This window comes from Colias croceus, chromosome 26 (assembly GCF_905220415.1).
Source record: "Colias croceus chromosome 26, ilColCroc2.1".
Taxonomy (NCBI): domain Eukaryota; kingdom Metazoa; phylum Arthropoda; class Insecta; order Lepidoptera; family Pieridae; genus Colias; species Colias croceus.
The window spans coordinates 4,041,920-4,066,247 of NC_059562.1; the positions used below are offsets into that span (position 1 = coordinate 4,041,920).

The following is a 24,328-nucleotide window of genomic DNA, read 5'->3' on the forward strand; positions in this document are numbered from 1 at the left end:
ATAGATGGGTAATTTGGCAACCCCATAAAGGGCTGACTTAGGGCACAAACTAGGGGCAAATTTATGGGAACATCACTTAATTGATATGTATGTGGGAAATTATGTTTGTTTGCTATGAGAGTGTCCGTTAGTTTTGAAAATATAGAGCTGATTGAGGGATTTTTTTAAAACATTAGTTAGGTACATATTTTAAAAGTAAATGGTGGCCATTATATGGAAACTGTACATATTATCTTGAAATCCGTTGCGTAGTTTACAGATTTAAGCATAGATAGGGACATAGGGACAGAGAAAGCGACTTTGTTTTAAAATATGTAGTGATTTTTAGGTTATCTCCACATTCTCAATTCTCTAAATTTACTCAAGTATTTATTTGTAAAACATCAATTAATGTTATTATGTAATATTACGGGATAAATTAATGGATAGAGCTTCTTCCTAAATAAAATTTGTACAACCGTTCCAACCATTGTAGTCTGAAAAATATAACAATGCATAAAGACACTGTTGATTTAAAATTAAATCAAATAACATGCGCACTCATCAGCTAAGAGCAATACAAGGCGATTCATAAATATCACAGCGGGATACGATCACCCTAATGTGATTCAATTTATACGCATTTTAAATACATTACTCGCAAATAAAGTTTTTTGCACATTCCGAATTCATTTAAAGCGTTAATGGAGACGAATCGTGCTTGGCAAGATGCCAATTCGCCTATAAGTTTTGGATTTACTATGGGTAGTCGATAGAAACTCGAATTTATAGTTCTCGAAAGTTCTGACGTTTGTAAGTGATTTTTTGATTCTAAAATGACAATAGTTGATACGTGTTCAAGCCTTTGTTCCGCGTTTAAATTCTATTCAATATTAAAACCCGAAAACATAGAACTGTGATGTTATTATAATAAAACTAATTTTATAATTCATGCCCGTTATAGCCTTTATATCTATAACTTCGTCACTGTTATCTAACAGTGAAGAAATTTTATTGAGAAAATGAAAATTGAAACCTTTACCCTCAATAATATAAGCTACTGCCTACTACACAGTTTATCTAACTATAACCTAAACGGCTTATTTCTAAAATGTAACAAACATTTTGGTAATAGCACAGAAGAATTCACTATCCAAATGAAAACACGAAACAAATTGCAACCAATAATCAAGTGGGGTTGTGAGTCAAACTGGAAACTAATTCCAAACTTTTATGTAACGTAGAGCAAGGTGCTGTCCTAATTATTTACCTTTAAATCAATCACAGACAAAATTGATCATAATATATTTGCACATTACCCATGTGACAATACAACTTTTAAAAAGTCGAATCGAGAACATAGTGTACGGCCTTTTGTTTTTAATGCTCTGGTTGGGAGGGCGCAGAAAGCTTGTTAAATTATTTTATGTGGCTCCTCGCATCCACTGGATTGAGTTTTGTAAGCGGACGATTAACGCATTGTGTCTAGACTTTTGAATTATTGACCTTTTGCAGTTTTAATACTAATGTAATTAATGATAATGCACAGGAGAAATGAAAAGTGTTAGATACTGCTTTCATTGGACTCGTAAAATTTTCAAAATATGTTTTGGAGAAAGTTTTTTGGTGTTGTGAAGTATTTTATATTCTGTCTTAATGGTTAAGCCTTAAGTTATAACAGCGCAGTAATCATTAAAAATAATTGTAACTGTTTATAGGGGTAGGTTTATAATATTGTTGTTAGTAACATAAATGTTGTTGTTAGTAAAATGAATAGGTGTAAGGTTAATAATAATGTTTTTAGTAATGTTATGTTTTTGTTTCAGAACCTCTCATATAATAGAACACGTTTAAAGAAGAAAAGCAACACCATAACAGAAGAGTGGAAGAAGAAGAAGAGAACTGTATAGATGGTCTTAAACGACACATACAGATATCGAGGAAGGAAAAATAAAAATCATATTACAGCATCAATTGTGTTACAACGGGATAAAGACAATCACTTTAAATTGCCTGTCAAATGAAGTTCACACCTCGTAATGAATCTGCAATGAAATTTGTATCGCATCAAACATTAATAAAAACACGTAGCAACGATTAATAATAAATATTTGCCGTGTCAAATTTAGCATCGACACGGTGGTACTAAATGACATTTCGCTTGGTTATTTAAATAATTCAACAACGGGTTCGCAGTTCACCCGTGAGCGAAACAACCGATTCATCAGAATTAGCTCTGATTGGCGGAGAGTGATGACGTCATCAATATGCAACTACCCGCCGGTAGTTTGATAGGCTGAGGTTACTAGATCTATGAATAGCTTACAACGTTTTGATTGCTAAATATTTTGCTTTAATTTTCATGGAATGTGCTGATGTTTTGATGTACCCAAATAGGGTTGGGTTATTTTAATATTTTTCTTGTACGAGTTGAGAGTAGTTCATGATAGAGTTTAGTAGTAGTAAGGAACATTTAAGAGTTAAGATAAACACTGAGAAGAAGCTTCATTAACTCCATAGCGACATAAAGGTTCCTGAGAAAGTTATTGGTATGTGGTTAGTTTATAAGAATACAGTAGAACGTATATGGGTTCGAAGCTCTATAATACGCCCAAGAAAATTCCTCAACGGTTAGACGGAATCTATGGCAAAATTTATTTTGCTTACGACAGACCTTTGATTTGAATATAATAATCCATACTAATATTATAAATGCGAAAGTAACTCTGTCTGTCTGTCTGTCTGTTACTCAATCACGCCTTAACTACTGAACCAATTTGCATGAAATTTGGTATAGAGATATTTTGATACCCGAGAAAGGACATAGGATAGGTTTTATCCCGGAAATCCTACGGGAACGGGTTTTTCTTTGAAAACGCGGGCGAAGCCGCGGGCGGAAAGCTAGTTTTTCATAAATTAAAAAACTGAAATAATTTAAAAGTAAGATCGATATTTCGAAAGTTGGAAAAAAATAGTACCTACTAGTTATTACATACATTATACATACTAGATACTAGATAGGTACGTAATACGTATAGCTTTATAGGTACCTTTTAACATTTTTATAAAATAAAATACATTTCTTTCAGCACCCTTCCCTTCAGTGATCAAATATCCTATCATACATACTCTCCTACATCTATAATAATAATAGGTCCACCAACCCACGTCTGTATTAAATGAAAATTAGTCTCATGCGTTCAATACGCCAATAAAACGTTACTCTGCCCTCTGAAGGACCAAATAACATAATGGAGTCATCTATTAGCTACATTCAACCGCAAATAATTTAATAACGCTAGTAGTCTGAGCAGACAATATTAATAACCTTGCCAATACGATATTTTATAGCTACTCAAGTCAGTTTGGATATTTTTAGTTTTATTATAACTGCAATTACAATAAGAGCAACTTATGATTTTTCAAGGGCATCTTTTATAGGATTTATTGAAACTACTATTATAAAGCTGAAGAGTCTGTTTGATTGAACGCGCTAATCTCAGAAACTACGTGTCCGATCTGAAAAATTATTTCAGTGTGAGATAGTCCATTGATCAAGAAAAGCTATATTTTTAGCATTATGTCATCATGCTAAGTTCGATAGGACTGAAGCTATGCAGGTAAAATCGCGGGGCAAAGCTAGTAGGAAGTATACCTACTTGATCTACAACTATAATTAGATATACCTACAAGTTTTCCCAATATTAACAATAAAGATTGTTATAATTATATATGCCGTATCGGTATTTTTTAGCAATTTAAATCCAAAAACTAGTTTAAATAAAGATTTAAACTAGATAGTGTATTATGACTTGTTGTTGAATTAAATCTTCCATGGCTATTAAAACTTTCTAAGTTTCTCAACCATCACTTAGTCCATTGTTCATTACAAACAATAAACAAACAAACTAACCAGACAACGCTACATCACCCCCTAGTTCTGGAATGTTCTGGAATGTAACAAATTTGAATTTCGAACTAACTGAAATCAGTTGAGCTGCGCGGCCGCGATTGGCGGGCTGACTTATGACGTCATCAATACCTGTCGATAGACCAACCACAACTCGCTCGTGCCGGTAAGTTCGTGACGTTTTGAACAGCATGATAAACAATGCACCGTTGTAGTTTTTGGATTTAAATTGCTAAAAAATACCGATACGGCATTTCAATGTATGTGCATTCAGTAACGTGCATGCATATTGTTAATGCGTAATGTACCTATATAAACATATAACGAAGGTGTAATTTTTATTATGTGTTTCATTAAAAGTGCACTAGGTAACACATAGTCTATACGATAAAATATATAGTCTGTATGATTTTCATAGTTTTTTCAGACTAATTAAACAGCAAACATTAGACATAAACATAGGTACTTCAATTACGATACTTTTTGACTTCACTTATTTGATCATATAACTTTAAAAAATAAACAAGTACTTTCTTATGAGTAAAGTACATTATATCCATCGGTCCGTTAGCAAACTTTTGCGTTTAATATTGTAACATTCTAGCATAACACAATCCAGTTCAAACGATAACCAGAACATTGAAAAAGGAAATGAAAAACATATCCAACTCAGAACATTAACCTAATTCACATAAAAGGTGTCTATGTAATACCCTATTATGTGGATCAAAACAAATGATTCCATTTGTCGGTTAATATATTCCACTCATTTTCAGCAAGGGTATAAGCTAACGGTTCGGAAAAATCCAACCAACCTTAAACAGGGATAGATGTATACTTCACTGTGCGTTGGAAAGGGATGGGTAATAACTAGCTAATGTTGTTTTAGAGTTGTGTTACATTGTCTATAAATATCTGGATGTAAGTACGTGAAGTTAATCATAGTTTGTAGCCCAATTGGAGACAATATTCTATGTTTTTATTTGGATAATGTGATTCCTGAATGTAATATGTACTATAGAAGCAGATATCCTTTTGCTGGCCTATCCCAAACCCTTCTTTTATTCCTTTTCTCTTCAAAAATCAATGACACACCGTCAGGAATCTCACTCGAAATGCTCAGGGCAAACGTGATGGCTTGCTCTTAGGGGACCCACGGGCTCATGTACCTACTACCTACCCGTTCTTACAAAAAATGGGAATTAGTATCTATATTAGGCTCTAGCCTACGATTGTTGCAGTAGCCATCAAACAAAATATGTTTGATGGTAAGTAAGTCATATCTAGAATAAAGTATAATATTTTGGATCAGTAAAATGCTGTATTTTCGAGTTATGTGTGACAGGTTAGTTTTTATCAATTTTCAAACAGACTTTACCTGCAAAATAAAGTGTAAGTATATGATTTTCCCTTTTATATCTCCTAACAATAACCCCGAATTCGAAGCAACATTGTCATCCAGGTCACACATAATGCTGCGACTGGAAAAATCTAGTAATAAAGCCCTCCCAGCTATTGGGGGTACTTGAATTAATGACCCGGATGACGGAGGGCTTTTCAAATAATTGACGGCTTTGCTTTGCCTACCAAATTAACGAAATTAGCATCGCCTTAATGACGTAGGATTAGTGATTGCGTTACAAATGGTAGTCGGTTCGAGTTGTAACGGAAAAAGTAAAATAAAAATTGGTGAGGAATCGATAATTGTAACACGGACAGGATATGAATGAAAAATTTAATAGGAATTTAACAATTACGTATGAAATTCGAAGTCGCTTCGAGTCGAAAAATCAAATGTTTCTTAAATATGTACAGTTAGGTACCTATATTATTTTAAGTAGATGTGTAAATAATTCACAAATTCATAGATAAGCCTTATACTGTAAAAGCTTTCGATTATTTAGGTTAAAAAAGGATTATTATAATTCCTAGATTGCATGTAAAAACAGAAAGATATCATTTATAAAAATAAGAAATAATACAATAAGGCACAATAAACCTAAACCCATATAATTTGCTTTGTACGAACTTATATGCTTAACTGGCTTTAAAAATACCGAGATTTTCGCATCGAATAATAATAGATACACATCTAAGTACCTACTGCAACTTTTAGTAACAGATATTTTCTATTTTCATTGCTTTTTGCAATTTCGAAAACCAGTAAGAAATTAGAATTCCACGATAAATATATTTTGTAGTACAAAGTAAATTCAGGTTTAAATATTTGAACTTACAATAAAAAGACTGCTATATCATTTTAAAAGAAACACAGTATATATGCTGTTTAAGCCAGATGAATCTAATATATAAAAATCAATGCCACTTTTCGTTGTAATTCCATAACTCGAGAACGGCTGAACCGATTTCGATAATTCTTTTTTTATTATATTCCTTGAAGTACGAGGATGGTTCTTATGTAGAGAAAACGTTAATATGTACCACGGGCGAAGCCGGGGCGGACCGCTAGTTGTTTATAATTATTGTCACTTGATCTTTCATAATGAAACAGAAAAACAAAAAACCGCTGGTATATTTCAACCAAAATATACTTCTTGATAAATATTGTAATTTTTATTCAGCGTGAAAACGGCTATTTACCGGGAAAAACCTTACATTTTTAACTATACGTTTATGAATGACACCTCATTAGTTTGTAATGAATTCAACCTATATTTTTTGGCAACTCAGAATTCAGATTTTAATAAGAATTTTGTACTGAAAACGCGAAATGAACTTTTTATTTTCCGTTATACCTATTCGTCTATATAAAATTTATATGGGTTTTCTTTTTGCCCATTCATGAACCGTGAATTGAGATTTATTATGCGTTAAGTTAATTAAATTATTCTTAGGTTTAATTTGGAGCTAAATCTAAATGCTTCTCTTATTTTAATTTCTTTTGGAGTCTAATAATATAAATAACTTTATATAACTTTTATATATTTACATTTTAATAAGTTTTTGTGACTTGACTCGGTTTATTCAAAAGAAAAGCTTTGTGTATTTTGTAAGATTTTCTATAAAATTTCATTACTTAAATTAGCCTCGGAAGTATTTATTACTGTTTACAAAGATAATATTTTACTAAGAATAAACTTTAGATTTTAATTAAAATGTATGCCTTTAGTCTATAGAAAATTTCTATTCACTCTTAATAATTACATGAATCTTATTTACATTTTGGTAATTGTTTGCGATTAATAAAAATAAACTGTGTTTTCCGAATTCTATAATAGGTACTTACTTGGGAACTTTGCAGGTTCGGGTTATGGCCGCAGTGGATAACATATTATTATGGAGTAGGCTGAAGGTGAAGTTACGAAGTTCATAAATATATTACAGTTATCAGTAATATTATAATTTCTATAGTCATACATTTCATTACACACACTAGATTAAAAAAAAATAGAAATACAACAACTTATAACAGTGACAAAAACTTATCAATAAGCTTTATAAAACAAAGACAAAATACCTAAAAATGTATCTAAGTGCTAAAATACAGATGTTAACAGCACCTTAACGAAATAAAGCAATATCGTTAAGTTATAGGCGAATATTTTTTATCTGTAGCACTCCACAGCTGCGCCATTGTAAAAGGCTCACAACATCAATAAGCCATTCAGTGACGCCCTAATGGACCTTTTACACTCGTAGTTTTTCCCGCTGAAAATTTTCATTTCAATTTTATATAAATGGTATGTTTATGTTACATTTTTATGTATAAGGCGGCTATAATAATACATATGGGTAATTTTCTTATATTTTTTTATTTTTTACGTAAGTAAACCTTGCAGTTTCTACTAATTGTGCTATAATAATAGAGAGAATTTCATTAATGTGTGTCAATACAATGTACGCAATTTTTGTTTTATAATCTAAGTAGATTTACACTTATCGCAGTTGAAATTCGGAATAAAAAGGTGGAATTTCCACCTTGGTTGGCTAAATATCATAAGAAATATTGTTACTGAGTAGAATACATCCTAAAATATTCTTAGTTGTATGCATTAAATCTTAGAAATGGTTCTTAAATAAATAAATAATGTACATCTATTATAGTTGTAGCTGAAAACTATTTTTGTAACACGCTATATTTATATTAAAAGTATTACTTACGCTCTACATTTAATTCTACCAAAGCAATTTCTCATTGTACATAATACAATTCATATTATTGCAAAATTTTCAAACATTTCAACCAATGTGCAAGTTCCCTAACAATCACCACATGTTTATTTATAGGGTATTAGAAAAGACGAATTCGTATCTTGCGAGTTCTTTTTGGACCGTTAAAGTGTTTCAGAACATTTGGGAGACAATGGGATTGTTCTCAAATGAACCGTTTTCTTTCTGTGTGGGATAGGGTTGGTTAGCGAGCATTATAATATACTGAGTTACTAGCTTGTCAATCCTATTGATAATATGTATAAACGTCGAATTTAGTTCAATTATTCCATGAGCATGTAAGTTTCGTCAAGTTCACGTTTAAAGTTTGTTACTCATTCACGCGAAACCACTCTATTTTGATGATAGTTAAATTAGAAAAATAAAACAAAATACAGAAAAATAAAATAAATAGTTGGTAGTGATATAGCTTTAGTATCAGAATAAATGTGTGTTTATCTTCTTCATGTCTAAAATACTGAAACGATTTGGATGCAATTTTGGCACCATGTCTTGGTTTGAGACATGAAAAAGGACAAAGGAACATTAGGAGGACAGTTATTATTTCGAAAATCCTTCGGGAATAGAAGCTAGCCGACACTGTCTTTTCCTTTGAGTATACAACGACGCCTCGGGCAAAAAGCTAGTAAGCTATAAATGTATTCGTCAGTATGAAACCACGCGACAAGTCTAGAAACTAAGTTCTATCTAAATATGTGCAGCTATTTTTGTTAAATCGGGGAACAATTATGTTGCTACTTGTTCTAGCGTTTTCTTAACGCTACTCCTTTTTTCTATTAGCTTTCTTTTCCGTAAGTAATTAATTAATAAATAAGTAACCCATAAAGGTGTGATGTATCTTACCAGTCCGGTAAATGTGTCATCAATCAATATTTGATAGTGTTTGAGTATATAGATTACAAACAAACAAAAAATGAAACCTATCTTCTATTACCCGCCTCCATCTATATTAATTCCCTATTATTGATAAACCGTAAATCCATATAACTACTGCATAATATGAACTCATACGAGAACTGTCAAAGTTGAAACGAATAAAATGCCACATGCACAAAAGCGAATCAGGTAATATAGTAATTATCTAGTTATTATGGTAAATTGCGAAGCGGCTAGTTTGATTTATTTATAGTCGGGCTATAAGCCGGCTAGCAGTAATTAACCGTTAGTCAGATAGCTTATACAGGATGCTATTTTGGAATGTCCTTTAAACGCATTGGTAAATTATAAGTACCTATTTAATATCTTTAAAGTAATTGTTCAGCGGAATAGAGAATACAGGAGGTTTTCTTAGATTGATATTTAAATTAAAAAGATATAGTACGTGTATTATTTGAGCATTTTAAGAAGTAAAAACTATTTAACGGATTTATTGGACTAATAATTACTAATTGTAGCAGTCAAGGAGCCCTGAAAATCTGGATAGTTTCGGATTTTTGTACATAAATTTTTTGCGTAGGTCTATGCCAAAATAGGTCTATACAAAAAAATATTGCGTTTACTATTCACTTGCCTTATGTAGAATGTTATCAAATACATAATACTTTGAACAAATATATTTCACGATGTTTTATTTATAAAATAATAATTTAAAAACTACCTAATTTCTCATCTTTATCTAACAGAAATTATTCATGCAGGACGCGCATTATTGTATCACACCACTATCTTAGTGCTTACGTGACAAGCCTACAACATTTAATATTGTTTCTTGTACATTTCACTTCAAGTTACGTAATTAAATAAATATCCTTCAAACTTTCCCGACAAATTGACGTCCTAATAAATTTCAATATACTTTTTTTTAATAATGTGTGGTTCAAATCATAATATTATGATGGTTGAAACTTGAAACATGATACATACCTACTTGGAAAAAAGGAAATGTTAATAAATATTGCGAAATAATACAAAAAATATACAAAACTAGCTTTCCACCCGCGGCTTCGCCAACGCATTCCCGTGGGTATTTCAGGGATAAAATCTATCCCATATGTTAATCCAAGTTACCCTCTATATGTGTGCTAAATTTCATTGTAATCCGTTCAGTAGTTTTGTGTGAAAGAGTCACAAACATACATACCCAATTACCCACACATACGTCCATCCTTACAAACAAATACGAGTATTCGATTTCTAATTTGTAAAGCATTTGAATGCAAACAAAAAATGCTTATTAAAAACCTTTGTTTTATTTTAAAACACCCTGTATTCCAACCAATAGAAATTGATTGGTTAATCACATCGCTTCTCGTGTTACATTTTTGCATTTGTCTGGGCTATTTAAAACTTGCAATCAGACTTAAATTTCTACAGCTATTTAATAAAATAATTAAAATGTCACCTGATAGTTTATCAATTACAATACATTTTTGAAATGGCAGTTTAATACGTTATTCGATGAATAAGTTTTAACCAAGGATTGAAAACAAAGTCGCTTTCTCTGTTCCTATGTCCCTTTGTATGTTTAAATCTTTAAAACTACTACTTTCTTCAACGGATTTTGATGCGGTTTTTTTAATAGATAGAGTGATTCAAGAGGAAGGTGTTAGTGTATAATTTATTAGGTTTTAGACAAAGCGGGCGAAGCCGCGGGCGGTAAGCTAGTACTTTAAAAACTAGAATTAGCCGTTATTCTGTGCACAGATAAAAACAAACATGTACACACAGAAAACATGTAAATACATAATATTAATGCGCTAAAAACTATGGCTCACGTCCTATTCTCATCTCATAATGAAATTACGACGCATGTTTTATTCATTGAGCAGACGCTGGGCGACTTATCTAGAACTTTCCATACAAAACACGGAGCGTCCGAACTTATTGAATAACTGATGACCCCAGTTCCTGCAAGTTCAAAATAACTAAAAAACTCTTGGATGGATAAACTATGGTTAATGTGGAGTAATTATGTAGAATGTGTTTACAGGTTTTAGTGTTTTTTTTACATTAAGATTTTGAAGTGAAACTTTTAAGCGTGTTGAAATAAAATTTCAAGGTCGTGTCATGGCAATACCTTCACGTCATGGAGTAAGTCGACTATTTTGGATACCCATATCTTTGAATCTTGCCAAAGAAGTTTCACGTCTGTCACGTGTGCTCGGCACACACGCCCTTTTTTTTGTTCTATAATGTATTGGTAAGTAAAGTAAGATGTATGTAATTGTTATTATGTATAGTTGCATATTATGTATAACAATTTATAAAACAAACTATCTCTATTATAGTGGGAGAGAACAATATAAGAGAGCGCCCATGTTAAAATATATGAAGGTACAAAGTTATCCCCTTTATAGGTTATGGGAATCTTTAGGGTATATAACATTATTTTGTTGCAAAATATATCAATGTTTCGTATAAATTATGCTTATAATAAATAAATAAATAAGCAACCACATGTAACGCTGTGACTAATTGAAATTAAAGACCTTATAGCTTCCATTTTTCTGAAACATAATCTACACTAATACATATTATAAAGAGGAATACTTTTTTTTGTTTGTTTGATTGTAATGAATAGGCTCATAAACTACTGGACCGATTTTAAAAATTCTTTCAACATTCGAAAGCTACATTATCCACGAGTAATATCGGCTAGGTTTTATCCCGGAAATCCCACGGGAACGGGAACTATGCGGGTTTTTCTTTGAAAACGCGGGCGAAGCCGCAGGCGGAAAGCTAGTCTAATATAAAATATATAAACATAACACATGTTTTTATAAAAAACAGTCATCTGTATGCCAATTTCATTGGCGCCGCATATCTTAATAAATCGTTTCATATAAGTAATCTGAATTCAAATGAACTAGTTTATTACAAGTTTGCTATGCATTGCAGAGGAGACGGTTAATTTCCAATTTAATGAAATCGTAAAAAGGGATTAGTCGCAATTTTATAGTTGGCAATGAAAAAATCGTTCACATTGGAATGTGGCAATTAATATCATACAATGCGAGGCAAGAGACGATCCACGTTAAATTGTAATGTCTGTTTTATTTGTGGAACGGACACATTAGCAATAGCCTATGTCTAATGAGATTACGTAATTGGTCAGTTTATTAGGGCTTCATAAATGATTAGCAGGATATTCCATTGAAGTTGAAAATAAATTAAAATTTACGAGTTTTCTTATTCATTAAAATGATACTTAACGACGTTATCTAAGATTATGTAAAATATAATAAGACCTTATGTGCAATATCTGGGTACATATATAATAAAATCAGGAGTGATGACGTAGGCATATAGTTAATTAAAAAAATTATAGAAATCAGAATGTATTGATCTGAAATTAACAATTGTACAATCATTTTAGCGTCTGAAAATGTAGAGTATAGAAACATTGTCACACGACATTTCTTACAGATCTACAACTACATAATATTATCATTCTAATTAAAAAGAATACAGAATTCATAAACTCTAGTTTATGTTGCAAAAAAAGCCCTAGCTTTTCATAAAGATGTAATAGTTACCGCACTAACACATAAACCTTGCAAAATACATTAACGAATTTCCATCGTTACTTTTTCACGACCACACATTTCAACTCATAAATATAACCTTTAAAAACATATTAAAACCCCATATAAAACACGTGAACTACACAAAATGTGAAGAATTTATAGTTTTAAAAGCGCGCCATTTATATCAATACGCCATAATTCATTCGACCACAGATTAAATATTTCGTCAATAAAGCCTGTTTACGGTATCGCCGTAAAGTAAATTTTGTTGAACATATTTCATGTAAAAATACCTGGGATTTTCTTTGGACCCTTTTACGGAATTTCTATTCACAGTGGAGCAATTCGTAGTTACCTACACAAAATAATATTTCAGTTATTTATGTTTTTTAATGCATTTAATTAAATTTATGTTTATCATTACAAGATCATTACTTACAGGTAATTACAGACATTTGGCTTTATACAGCTTGTTTAATTGTTTAAGGTGATCTTTGAATTGCTACAATCTCCCTTATAATAAAAATAAATCGCCAAATGTGTTAGTAAGCGCAAGTAGAGAACGGCTGAGCCGATTTCGTTCTTTTTTATAATATTCCTTGAAGTACGAGGATGGTTCTTATGGAGAGAAAATGCAATCATGTACCACGGGTGGATCCGGGGCGGACCGCTAGTAGATACATAAATTATATAGGTTTTGTTCGATGAAAATAAATTTCCTATAAGCTTTAATTCCCCCTAGACTCTAGGGGGAATATAGCATATAGGAAATTTATATATAGCTAGGGCCTAGAGGATATTGATTTTTATTAATACAATTAATATTTTTAACCGACGTTAGAATACGGATAGATATAATATCTATACAACTTTATGTATTTTTTTTTCCTATTTACTCTATATCTTTAGCTCATTCCTTCCTCAATCTTGCCATATTACGTTTCTAAATTTAAACTTGAAACGTAATATGATGAGAATCATCTTATTTGTGCACATGGAAATTAAAACGAAGCTCTTACATTATTAATCGCGATATCTTATAACAATAAGTAATAGCCAAAAGTTATTGCGACAACTTCGCAGTCTTTATGTACATCCTCCTTTGCTAAAGATAGTATATGTATATCCTTAATGTAGATAATTACAGACTAAGAAATGAACAAGGTATGTAAATAATTCCCGCTGTATTAGCGCAAATTACACCAATAACACGGCATTACGTGCATAGCTGTCATAGCTGATATGTCACATAACTCAAGTGGTAACATAGTGGTTAGGGGCCTAGGGTTAACAGTGGCACAGTAATAATAATTAGCTCACGTGATCATTCCGCGGTTTTGGCATGCCTGTGTACAGGGACGGATTCAAAGACTAGTCATTTAGAAATAAAATACTACAAGTTGGTTCATAAGTATGGCATTTAATAAGCAATCAGTTCATGGTTTTAGCAATTCTGGGTTAAAAATTAATTAATTTTTATAAGAAGCGTTTTATTAACTATTTCGACCTCAATATTTAATAACAGACTTAACACTGTTTTCATTTTTAACAACAAGTTTGTATTACAATAATTCCTGATTTGGAATATTGCATGCATGAAAAGTTACAAAATACCATTTATTAATTATTATTTTTCTCTTTATATTTATTTTTTCTCCTCTTTCGAGGGTAAAATTAAAACCAATACACGGGCCTGAGCCAAGTGCATTGGTTTACATGATACTTAAGTAGATGTAGGTGTATTGCTAAGAAATTTTCTTGTGAGACGACAGGTATTAAGAATGACTGCTTTTTGTATAAGTGAAAGTGTAGATAACGGCATTTGGAGTATTTTCAGATTTGAAATGAGTGACTTTGGGGTGACACCGGTTGTAGATATTACAATGGGGATGATGTTAACAGTGTGTACTTGCCATTGTCGTTTAATTTCAGTAGCGAGCTCAATATATTTTGACATTTTTTCAGTGTGTGTGTTAAGAAGATTGTGTGTGTTACATACTGCTATATCAATTAGTAATACTGTGTTTTTAGTTTTGTCAAATACTGTTATGTCCGGCCTGTTAAAATGTATAGTCTTATCTGTAATGATTGTTCTATCCCAGTAAATTTTAATAGAGTCATTTTCGAGGATTGTGTTAGGCTTATATTTGTAGTAGGCGATTTTTTTGGAAACAAAGGAATGTTTGTGAGCTAAATTTTGATGTATGATCGCTGCCACCTGATCGTGTCTATGTTTGTAGTCCGTTTGTACTATGGATTTGCAAGCACCGGTGATATGATGACATCTTCTGCACAAATCAGTTGGCAAGTTAGGAATGCGGATGATATGTTTTTGATAATTGCGGGAATCTATGACTTGATCCTGAATGGCGATCATGAAAGCTTCAGTCTCCGGGAACAGTTCGCCACGCTTCAGCCATTCGTTCGATGCATCTCTATCCACGTGTTGTTGACCAAGGTCGGCATGATGTCTCCCATGTAGAGATTTCTGTGACCACAAATTCAGTTTCTGTTGTTTATTGTATAATTTGGGCTGAAAGTTTTTATTACTTAAATTAAGTGGGGTTAGTTTAGTGTCTATTTCTGTAACGTATTTATGTAATTGTGAACGTTCTGACATGATTTGAAAGTATGTTCTTAGTTTTACTATTAGATTATTGTGCAAATTCTGAATGTCAATTAAACCGCGCCCTCCATCGCAGCGTGGCAATGTAAGGCGTTGTATGCATGTCCTAGGATGGTGTTTTCTGTGTGCTGTCATGTGTGTGTTGATTATACGTTGTAATTTTAATAAATCTGTTTGGGACCAATTTATAATCCCAAAAGAGTAGGTAAGAACTGGTATCGCGTAGGAGTTTATAGCTTTAACAGTGTTGCGTGAATGAAGTTGTGTTCGTAATATTTGGTTAAGTCTTACTTTAAATTTTTTTATTAAATCTAATTTCGCCCGTTTTTGATGAATTTGCCTTGACTGATGGAAACCTAAATATTTATATGTACTGTATTCGTCCATGGGTTCAATTTGCTCACCGCTATCAAGTAAATATGTATTATATTGTGATTTTCCTTTAATAACTGAATGTATTTTGCACTTGTCCACCCTAAACTGCATTTTAATATCTGTAGAGAATGTCTGTGTAATGTCTGCAAGTTTTTTAAGTTCCTGGCTATTTGTGGCGTATATTTTGATATCGTCCATATATAGTAAATGTGAAAGAGTGAAGTATGAACCATTATGTTTTAATTTAAAACCTAAATTAGTGTTATTTAGTAATTCTGACAATGGATTAAGGGCAATGCAAAACCACAGTGGACTGAGGGCATCTCCCTGGAAGATACCCCTTTGGATTTTAATCGATTCTGTAGTTAATGATACATTTTGATATTGTAATTTAAGCTTGGTTTGCCAATGAAGCATGGCTGTACCTAGAAATGATTGAAGCATAGGATGAATTTTATAGTGTTCTAGAATTTGAAGTAACCAACTGTGAGGAATAGAATCAAACGCCTTCTTATAATCAATGTACATAGTGTGAATGTTTCTGTTTTTGGTTTGTGCCTGTTTCATTACGATTGCGTCTATAGTTAACTGTTCCTTACAACCCTGTCTGTTTTTTCTACAACCCTTTTGTTGTTCCGCGAGTATGTGATGGGTATCAAGATGGTGGTAAATTAGGTGACTAATACATCCTGTTATTATTTTATATATAGTCTGTAAACACGTTATTGGTCGGTAATTTGCAGGGTTTTGGGGGTCTCCACCTTTTGGTATCATGTATGTTACTCCATGTAGAATAAATTCAGGTAACATGTCTGGTGAATGTATAAATTTGTTTATGTGGGCGTGAATAAATGGTTGTGTGCATGTGAGTTTCTTGTACCAGTAGTTGTGTATGTTGTCAGTTCCAGGGGCTTTCCAGTTGTGAGTGCGATTGATAACTTGAAGGAAAGTGTCTATGGGAAGGTTATCAAACTCCATTGACGTTATGTGAGTTGTATCAGAAGTTTTTGTTAACCATTAATTATTATTATTATTAGTTAATTCAATCTATGCTGGTTCGTCTGTTATTAGTTCCCAGCTTTTGTATATAATATTTTATATTCTATTTTTGTAAACGTATGTATGATATGAATTCCACATAAATTATCGTTCCGAGGATCGCGTCAAGTCCGCCCCGTGAAATCATTACGGATCAGGGCTGGCACTTCTGAAGGGATTTCTAATTAATTTTAAATTTGCCTCAACTGGAAGTTTTGAGTTTATTCCCGGATAAATTGGATTATCATTACGAATATGATTTAATCTTCTTTAATGTGACCCGGACCTTCCAATCATTCGGATAGGTGAAGCGAAATGGATTTAAATTGTGGTTTAATTGTTATGGGAACTTTTTATGTCCTTTTTGTAATGATAAAATTATTTTTACTCAATTCCCTGATGTGATTTCATGGGTTTATTAAACATTTTGTTTCAATCTACATAAAGAACAGTTAATTTACATTTTAATTCATTTATAATTAATACTTTTTTTGTTTTTCGAATATTTAGTATTTACTTATGTAATATAATCAAGACAGAAATCACTACTAAATGTTTTTATTTATCTACAGGAAATTAAGCAGACCTTGAAGAGAGAAATAGCGAGTGAAACAGAAGGCAGTAATTTATATAAAGAACACTGAGCAGTTGTTCACATATCTTGCAACAAGCGAAGTCAAAAAATGAACTTTACCTGGTTTTATCTCAAGCATACCCGGGTGGCAATGATAGTCAAAAACGAAATAAAAATAACAAACGCTGATAATCGTATCTATCCTCCCCTATGAATACTTAGGCACGTGCGAAAGTATTTGTATATCGGCCATCGAACCCACGGACACTCAGGTTACTGTTGATTTTGGATATATTAAAAAGACAATGATACTGTTTGTTCTTATTTATTTTAATGTAATTGATGGGTTAGTCGATAAACTATAAAGCATATTATAAACTATAAAATGTTTATGTTACCAGCGCTGTTATATTCTAATAATGGCAGATTTTTAAATTATTGGTTGATTCTTCGAACATCGAACCTCCTCAACCATTTCAAAGGAAAAGATGAGCAAAAGACACGTTTTGCCCATCTTTTGATATTTTAATATTATGTTAGGTACTTATAATTATTGGACAGATAAGTTTTAACCAAGGATTGAAAAATCGGCCTTTGATTAATAACTTTTCACGATATCTCACGAATAGAAAAATCAAACTGTCTAGCCATTCCCCAGTCATTTCAATTCAATAAAAGGTTATTACTATACACTAATAAAACTATAAACTTATCCATAAAACTGAGACTAATATTATAAAATGGAATTAATGGATTTTCACGTGTTTGCAATAAAAACTCAAACAAAGGGATCGATCAATGCTGGAACATTATCGCATCAATCTTTCGTACTTACAACTTATTTGTAAGTTTTCAGGTTGAATATGAAACACACAAGTTTTGTGCTTGAATAATGTTGGCGAGACTTGTAAATTGTTTTTATACGAAGTGCCTACACGTACCTATCTATACTATCTATACATTATATAATATAAAGCTGAAGAGTTTGTTTGTTTGTTTGTTTGAACGCGCTAATCTCAGGAACTAATGGTTCGATTTGAAAAATTATTTCGGTGTTATATAGCCCGTTTATCGAGGAAGGCTATTGGGTATATATTATCATCACGCTAAGACCAACAGGAGCGGAACCATGCGGGTGAAATCGCAGGGCGCAGCTAGCTATTATAATATATTTTTTTATTCTAAAAATGTTTACGTAAGTACAATTTTACGAATACTTTAGCTGACAGATAAGTAAGTACAGAAAAAATATGCAGAAATTATGAAATTGGCTATAAATATAAAATCAAAGAATCGAATCCCCGACCTAATGATAAAAATCTTCACGCAATATTTAGGGATATTCTCTATATCAGATCAAGCAAAGAATCGTATTATATTGTTTTCAATATTTCTAAAAGAGTATTCGTCGCAACTCTTTCAAAAGTCCCATTTAACAAACAAACGAAAACACCCCAAGTGTTTACAAATAAATAAAGCATAGGTCACACTGCAAACAAAACTATGAAGTCATCGCGAGCAGCACTCCGGGGCTATTACTGTGCGCTTCGTATGCAGAGTGCGTTCGCCGTGTAAATATTGTTACCACGTGTGCTGTCCTGTTAAAGCTTGTGGACTTTGGTGAGCTATGCGATATTAACCTAATGCTTATTGAAGTTAGTTTTATAAGATTTTTATTGATAATATTATAAAATTATAATCAAAATCTTCTTAATCTTTTTTCATAATTTTGTTATTTATTTCAATTACTTATTGTTCGTTGTTTCATTTATAATCAACACAAGATACCGATGTGTTTTGCAGCGGTAAGTTAACACGTTTAGTATTATTGCACTACAGAGTCAATAGACCTTAGAACCTATATACACAAACTGAAACAAATAAAAACACTGCCACAGGAACCGATTTATATTTGTAAGTAGAAAATATAGTACCGCATTCGGTGTGCCACAAGCAGCGATTAAAATAATAAAGACGTGGCGTCACGCGCGCCTCCGTCTCATTACCCTGAACTGTTTCTGTTGGCCTTAAATAAAGCGCTGGAAGGTGTGCAGCCGCCTTAATGAGATATGCCTAACGAGGCTTGAGTTAAAACTAGTTGTATCAAAAATAATAACGCGAAACGAGCAACACCTATATTTTTCTTATAAGTTATTCTTACCTTGTTTGGCATTTTTATTACATAGAATGTAAACAAAATGTATTTATAGAATATGGTTTTTATTTTTTAAATACATGAAAAACATAGACCAAAATCTAAGTGAACTCATGGACTTTGTAAAACAAGAAATTTTTGTTGTACTTTCCATTTTCTATTGATTCCTTCCTTTCCTTGACTTCTAGATTCAGTATAGAATACAAAACTTACTCCACTGATCAATCAAAGCATGCAAAAATGATTTCTTAAGAACTAAACATCATCATCATTACATAGTATAAAACAAAGTCGCCTTTTCTGTCCCTATGTCCCTTTGTATGCTTAAATCTTTAAAACTACGCAACGGATTTTGATGTGTTTTTTTAATAGATAGAGCGATTCAAGAGGAAGGTTTTAGTATATATTTTATTAGGTAAAGGGTAAAGAGGGCGAAACCGCGGGCGGTAAGCTAATTATAAATATAAACAGTTTTTAATATTGGTCAAAACAGGTCATCGAACTAACCCCAAAGTGTGATCGTTTACGACTTGTGTACATTAATTTATGAAGGGACACTTATAAGGCTAATTCCAACGCTTTCCGTTTAACGGGAAAATTGCCCCTTTTCAGTGATATATGGGCAATAAAGAAGTACAACATAATTATGGGGCACGAAATTTTCCGACTTATGCTAATATTTGATTATACTCGATATCCAATAAGTATAATTTGTTGTATTTCAGCTTTAATATAGAGGATTATAAATCTAATACATATATAAAATTCTCGTGTGTGTGTAGAAACGGTACTCAGAAACGCTTGATCTTGTCTCATGTAATTTTGTGTGGATATCGGGTAGGTTTTAGAATCAAATAACGTCTGACAAAAGAAAGGCAGAACAACGTTGGCCGGCACAGCTAGCAAGAAATTTATCAAAATAATATCTATACTGTAATACTAATATTATAGAGAGGAAAGGTTTGTAACTATGTATGTATGTATGTATTGTTTTCACGCTTAAACTACTGGATCGATTTGGATGAAATTTGGCACAGACAATCTTTAGACCCTACTATTATTGCGAAATATGTACCACGGGCGAAGACGGGGCGGACCGCTAGTTTTTTATAAAATAAGAACGTTATATGGAGTTCATTTAGCTGAAACTAAGGTCATAATTTAATTTTAGGATTCTGGACAGCTTGAGTTACAATATATCTAAGGATTTTTCACACACCAACGTCAACTATGTTTTTGTTTCAAAAATTAAACTATACGGAATTATAAACTGAAAAATATGTAATATAGCCTCCGTGGCGCAATGGCTAGCGCGTTCGGCTGTTAACCGAAAGGTTGGTGGTTCGAGCCCACCCGGGGGCGGCATACTTTTTGAACCTTTTTTGAGAAGTAAGTATAAGAAACTTTGCAAATTCTTTGATTTACAATCATTAGTTTAAAAATGTAGTTTCCTTCAAAATAGCTAAGCAAGACATTAATTTTATTACTAATGAGATTTAAAAATAATTTCATGATACCATCGGACTTATCTGGATAAGTCAGAAAAATAGATTTAAATAAAATAAAAGAAAAAGTTTTATGAAGAACAGATCTAGAATGTTATATTGTATTTAATTTTGGAATAAATAGATCGATTTATAAGTAAAATGAATTCATGAAATGTAGTGTGGAAAGACAAAATGATATATCGTGGGTACTATCCTTTAAATTAAATCCATTTCTCCAATTTCGGTTTTGAGGTCTCAGGCTTGGGTTTAAGGACTTCGTATAGCTTAACAAATGGCTGGCTTAGTGAAGTAACAAAGCCATATGAGCACTCGCTTGCTAGACCACCTTTAACTGAACTAGAAGGTTAATTTAAACTAAGGTGAACTGTACAATATAAAAATATGAAGATAGAAGTATGCAGTTTCTTAAGAATGGAATTTAGGACTTAATTTCATTAAAAATGTAGCAAATACAGGGAAATTCCTAAAATCCTGATTTTCAGAAGAATCGGGAAAAGTGGCAATGGACTGACATAATTCTTGGATCTTTTGGAGAGTTATTGTTCGCTAATAAATTTTGCTTCTGAAAATAATTAATTCTTACAAATTTTAAATATTTAATATCAATACAAGTGTGTATAGCTTATTCTTAGTAATAGATATGGCCTCCGTGGCGCAATGGCTAGCGCGTTCGGCTGTTAACCGAAAGGTTGGTGGTTCGAGCCCACCCGGGGGCGTCTTTTTGTCCAACTTAATCATATATTACTTAGGATAAATGCCTTTTTGGTAGAGTTAAATGTACATTTCATCTAATGTTCATGTAACACATGCCTTAGAGAACACGTGATCGTATAACTGATAAAACAACTGAAAAACAGAAATGGAATATGAATTTGGAACATTAATTGAGCATTAAGGTACAGTCACAGTACAGTCTCCTCATTGAACGTAACGTGGAAACTAAGTAAAAGTGTTAAATGACGAATATTTTAGTCAACATTATGTAATGTAATAAACTGAAAACGTACGTAATATTTATTCAGCTGCTAGAGCTATGCAATATCACATCACCTCACAGATGTACTCACACAATATTTTGTATGTGGTGTTTTTCTTTTGGTCCCAGTGACCTTGAATAGTTTGAAAATACATTTCTATCGCATGAACTGGATTGGAGCCAGAAAACTGAAAAGAATGAGCATTATATAATATTAGGGAACATTATACAATAAAGTGCTTTTGTGTGAGGGACTATGGGTTCCTATATTCTAACCTTTCTTAAATTCATTTTATATATGAATATAATCTTCCTATAACTTAATTGCGATACCTGACTCATGAGATAAAATAACTCGAATTTTACTATTTAATGTATAGAGTTTAATTTGATATCCATATTTAAAATGTCAATACAAGTGTGTATTGCTTATTGTTAGTAATATATATAGCCTCCGTGGCGCAATGGCTAGCGCGTTCGGCTGTTAACCGAAAGGTTGGTGGTTCGAGCCCACCCGGGGGCGGGAAATCTTTTTATCATGGTATTTATACATATTATAAAGAATGTATAAATTAATTTGAACAACATTTTTTGCATCGCTAGGTGAAGCAAATTAGGGGTATTAGGTATACCTAGATTGCAGATGATACTTACAAACAGCTGCAGCACATCTTCGCCTATAATTTCATATTTTTGCAAATAAGTGACAGTGATTTGATCGGATCTGCGCGAAAATAATTTTATCTTAATTTTATAAACTTCACTCAATACCTACTAAAATTGTACGAGTAGAATATAAGTAATCAAGTTTATATTTCTCCTATTATTTTTTGTATCAAGAAAGACGTCTTGCCCATTTCAGGAAACTAGAGAAATTAGATCTGACAGGAAGCCTTCGGAGATACCTGTTTCATACTCCATATTCTATCAACTCCAACAACCTCTACAACCACATGCTTAGCTATGAAGTTACCTGATACTTAACTAGCTAAGAATACTCTTAAACAGGAAGGTCCAGATGATAATACCTAGTGACTCAGTAAATAGCGATATCAATGAAAATGCTAGGCATTTTAAACTAAGAATAGCTAATGTACACAATAAAATTATAATGATGAACAATGATTTAAAAGGTGTCCAAAACATTGCTGATACTAAGACACAGCCTCCGTGGCGCAATGGCTAGCGCGTTCGGCTGTTAACCGAAAGGTTGGTGGTTCGAGCCCACCCGGGGGCGGGATTTTCTTTTAAACATAGTGTTTGGATTAGAAGTTACCTTTTAGCATCGCAAGGTGTAGCGAAATAAGAAATCTCTAAAACCTCCCATAGCTATGAGCTTATTTCTTATTTTAGCATGAAGTTTCACTGACCTCCGAATGAAATATAGAAATCTGATTTTAATCTTTCCTACTTATCATTAGTATTCCCAATGAAATTATAAATAGTTTGCCAATCTCCATCAAATTTGGAATTATGCGAGTAAAACAGAAGTTCATTTTTCTGCTCTCATTTCTTGTGTAGAGAATGTTTAACAATTTGTCTATTTCATGAAACTGGAGAATGCCTTTGGAAATGCATGTGTCCAAACTCAAAACAGATACTTAACTAGTCAAGAATGTTCTACAAACAGAAAGCAAAATCATAGAGGTCCAGGAATTAACGTCATCAGCCTAAAATGTATGCCTATTGATAATTTTTTTCGTATAACTAAGTATCGCTAATGTACACAATAAAATTATAATACATTTAAAATGTGTTTTAAACATTTTTTACTATAGATATAGCCTCCGTGGCGCAATGGCTAGCGCGTTCGGCTGTTAACCGAAAGGTTGGTGGTTCGAGCCCACCCGGGGGCGGGAAATCTTTTAGAAACATTATGTTTTGCATGTAATAACTGAGTTCATTTCATAGAAGAATATAAAAAGCAAAAAGATTTACTGCTATAAGTACATTAGCAACATTGCGCTCTGTTTATCATGATGCATAATGTTGCACAAACGTTACAACATTGTTCTTTGTTAAAACATAGAGCAATGTTGCAAATGAACCTATAGCAGTTAATCTTGTCTTAATTTATTAGTCCAATAAAGTTATAATCACTACATAGTATACAACAAAGTCTTCTGTCTGTCTGTTTGGGATTAACTCAAAACCTTTTGCACCGATTTTCATTCTGTTTTCATCAATAGATAGCGTGGTCCTCGAGGAAGGTTTTTTTTGTTTGCTTGAACGCGTTAATCTCAAGAACTACGGGGACGATTTCAAACTCTTTCGCAGTTGTACATGGTTTTTGATTCCTATAAGTTATCTAATATTATATATGTACCACGGTTGAGGACAGCGGACTGCTTAAATGAGATACACCTAAATAAATAGTTTCCTCCATTTCTGATAAGCATTATATTTTAAAAAATCTATTAAAGTGTGCTAAATTTATTGATACGTAGATAATATAGCCTCCGTGGCGCAATGGCTAGCGCGTTCGGCTGTTAACCGAAAGGTTGGTGGTTCGAGCCCACCCGGGGGCGGG

General features: G+C 32.5%; 6 non-coding genes across 6 annotated transcripts; all 6 read left to right on the top strand.

Annotated features, from left to right (window-relative positions):
- Positions 1–20,603: 20,603 nt before the first annotated feature.
- Positions 20,604–20,676, top strand: Trnan-guu. The gene has a single exon. It is a non-coding gene; the product is annotated as a tRNA-Asn (tRNA).
- Positions 20,677–21,465: 789 nt separating this feature from the next.
- Positions 21,466–21,538, top strand: Trnan-guu. The gene has a single exon. It is a non-coding gene; the product is annotated as a tRNA-Asn (tRNA).
- A 710-nt stretch (positions 21,539–22,248) lies between these two features.
- On the top strand, positions 22,249–22,321 carry Trnan-guu. Its single transcript has one exon. It is a non-coding gene; the product is annotated as a tRNA-Asn (tRNA).
- Positions 22,322–22,962: 641 nt separating this feature from the next.
- On the top strand, positions 22,963–23,035 carry Trnan-guu. Its single transcript has one exon. It is a non-coding gene; the product is annotated as a tRNA-Asn (tRNA).
- A 546-nt stretch (positions 23,036–23,581) lies between these two features.
- On the top strand, positions 23,582–23,654 carry Trnan-guu. Its single transcript has one exon. It is a non-coding gene; the product is annotated as a tRNA-Asn (tRNA).
- Positions 23,655–24,253: 599 nt separating this feature from the next.
- Positions 24,254–24,326, top strand: Trnan-guu. The gene has a single exon. It is a non-coding gene; the product is annotated as a tRNA-Asn (tRNA).
- The last annotated feature ends 2 nt before the right edge of the window (positions 24,327–24,328 follow it).